Source organism: Bos indicus x Bos taurus, chromosome 15, assembly GCF_003369695.1.
Source record: "Bos indicus x Bos taurus breed Angus x Brahman F1 hybrid chromosome 15, Bos_hybrid_MaternalHap_v2.0, whole genome shotgun sequence".
Classification (NCBI taxonomy): Eukaryota; Metazoa; Chordata; class Mammalia; order Artiodactyla; family Bovidae; genus Bos; species Bos indicus x Bos taurus.
This window is the reverse complement of record NC_040090.1, coordinates 2,404,731-2,407,494: the sequence shown is the minus strand read 5'-3', so window position 1 is coordinate 2,407,494 and position 2,764 is coordinate 2,404,731. Positions and strand designations below refer to the sequence as shown.

The window sequence follows — 2,764 nt, the reverse complement described above, 5'->3', positions numbered from 1 at the left end:
GAGATCTAAAAAAATTCATAGTCTCCTTTGGCCATCCTCATTCAGATATTACTTATCTGGACATATTATTTTCTTTTTTCTAAGAGACAGGTTTTGGGAAGAAAGGTTATCTCAGTAATTTTAATGCAGTGTGAGCAGTAAAATATGATTTAATGCATGGAGATGCTCTGACAGAAAAGATGTAGGTTATTGTCAACTCTATATCTTTAAGAGATGAAACTTAGAGGTAATTTTGCCTTCTCAGTAGCTTTCTTGAAAGCACTCTTGACTTTATTTCTTAGGCTGTAGACCACAGGATTCAGCACGGGGATGACTTCTGAACACGGACGCCATTTTTCTGCGTGGATGGAACGACTGGAGCTGGGCTGGGAGTATATGAAGATGACGGTCCTGTGAAGATGGAGGCTGTGGTGAGGTGAGACGGGCAGGTGGATAAAGCCTTCAGGTATCCCTAAGCCGAGTGCATCTTCAGGATGGTGACACATATGAACAGGTAGGAAATCAAGATAACTAGGAGGGCAAAAAAGGATATTGAAACTTGCCACAACAATAAGAAGCAGTTCACTAATGTGTCTATCAGAACAGGAGAGAGTCATGACTGCTGGAGCATCACAGAAAAAGTGATGGATTAGTTTGGACGTACAGAAAGAGAGACTGAATGTGTCCCTGACACGGATGGAGGCATTCGGGAAACCATAAACGCAGGAGCCGACGGCAAGGCGTGCACACCGGCTTGTCGCCATTATGGTGGTGTAATGTAGGGGTCTACACACTGCTGTGAAGCGGTTGTAGGCCATGGAAGCCAAGAGTGCATTTTCCACAGTGGCAAAGGCTGAAAGAAAGAACATCTGAGCAGCACACACGTTGCAGGAGATGACCTTGTCTCCTACAAGGATTCAGCTATGACTTTGTGATTGACAGCTGCAGAGTAGCCGAAGCCCGCCAGAGACAGGTTACTGAGGGAAAAGTACATGGGAGTGTGGAGACGACAACCCAAGAGAATCAACTGGGTCGTTCCCAGGTTTCCAACCACACTGATGAGATAAATGAGAGTGAACGTTATAAAGAGGGGGCCCTGCAGCTCTGGGGCGTTGTTTAGTTCCGGCAGGATGAACTCAGTCACTTCTGTACTGTTTTCCAAGGATGCTATAAACTGAATTGATCTTAATTCACTTTGCAGCTCCACAGCCCTACCATTCACTACCTGGAAATCACTGAGCCTGACCCACAGATTCTTCATCTACAATATGAAAATACTAATGAGACAGAACTCAAGGTATTATTGTAAGAATTAAACAAGATAAAATGTATAAAAAAACTGTGAGTAAAATGCCAGATATTGAGCAGAGTCTGATTATCTTAGGTTTAATATTAGAATTAAAGTGAAATGATTGCCTCCATGTTTGCGTGGGGCTTCCCTGGTGGCTCAGTCAGTAAAAAATCTGCCTGCAATTTGGGAGACCTGGGTTTGATCCCTGGGTTGGGAAGATCCCCTGGAGGAGGGCATGGCAACCCACTCCAGTATTCCTGACTGGAGAATTCCACAGACAGAGAAGCCTGGACGGCTACAGTCCATGGGGTAGCAAACGGTCAGACACAACTGAGTGACTAAGCATACAGCACATGTTTGTTTGAGAAACATGGGTGGTGAAAAACAAGACTCAACTATAAATGAGTTCTTTAGTCTCTTCACTCCAATCACAAAGAAAGACAATGCCAAAGAATGCTCAAACTACCACACAATTGCACTCATCTCACATGCTAGCAAGGTAATGCTCAAAATTCTCCAAACCAGGCTTCAACAGTATGTGAACTGATAACCTCCAGATGTTCAAGCTGGATTTAGAAAAGGCAGAGGAACCAGAGATCAAATTGCCAACATCCACTGGATCATTGAAAAAGCAAGAGAGTTCCAGAAAAACATCTATTTCTGTCTTATTGTCTATGACAAAGTCTTTGACTGTGGATCACCACAAACTGTGGAAAATTCTTTAAGAGATGGGAATACCAGACCACCTGACCTGCTTCCTGAGAAATCTGTATGCAAATCAAGAAGCAACAGTTAGAACTGGACATGGAACAACAGACTGGTTCCCAACAGGAAAAGGAGTACGCCATGGCTGGATATTGTCATCCTGCTTATTTAACTTATATGCAGAGTATTCATGTGAAATGCCAGGCTGGAAGAAGCACAAACTGGAATCAAGATTGCCAGGAGAAATATCAATAACCTCAGATATGCAGATGACACCACCCTTATGGCAGAAAGTGAAGAAGACTAAAGAGCCTCTTGATGAAAGTAAAAGTGGAGAGTGAAAAAGCTGGCTTAAAACTCAGCATTCAAAAAATGAAGATCATGGCATCCGGTCCCATCACTTCACGGGAAATAGATGGGGAAACAGTGGAAACAGAGACTTTGTTTTCTTGGGCTCCAAAATCACTGCAAATGGTGACTGCAGCCATGAAATTAAGACATTTGCTCCTTGGAAGAAAAGCTATGACCAACCTAGACAGTACATTAAAAAGGAGAGACATTACTTTTCCAACAGATGTCCATCTAGTCAAAGCTATGGCTTTTCCAGTGGTCATGTATGGATGTGAGAGCTGGACCATAAAGAGAGCTGAGTGCTGAAGAACTGATGCTTTTGAACTGTGGTGTTGGAGAAGACTCTTGAGAGGCCCTTGGACTGCAAGGAGATCCAACCAGTCCATCCTAAAGGAAATCAGTCCTGAATATTCATTGGAAGGACTGATGCTGAACCTG

General features: G+C 43.3%; 1 pseudogene; it reads right to left on the bottom strand.

Annotated features, from left to right (window-relative positions):
- Positions 1–206: 206 nt before the first annotated feature.
- Positions 207–1,240, bottom strand: LOC113905995 (annotated as a pseudogene).
- Between the last annotated feature and the right edge of the window lie 1,524 nt (positions 1,241–2,764).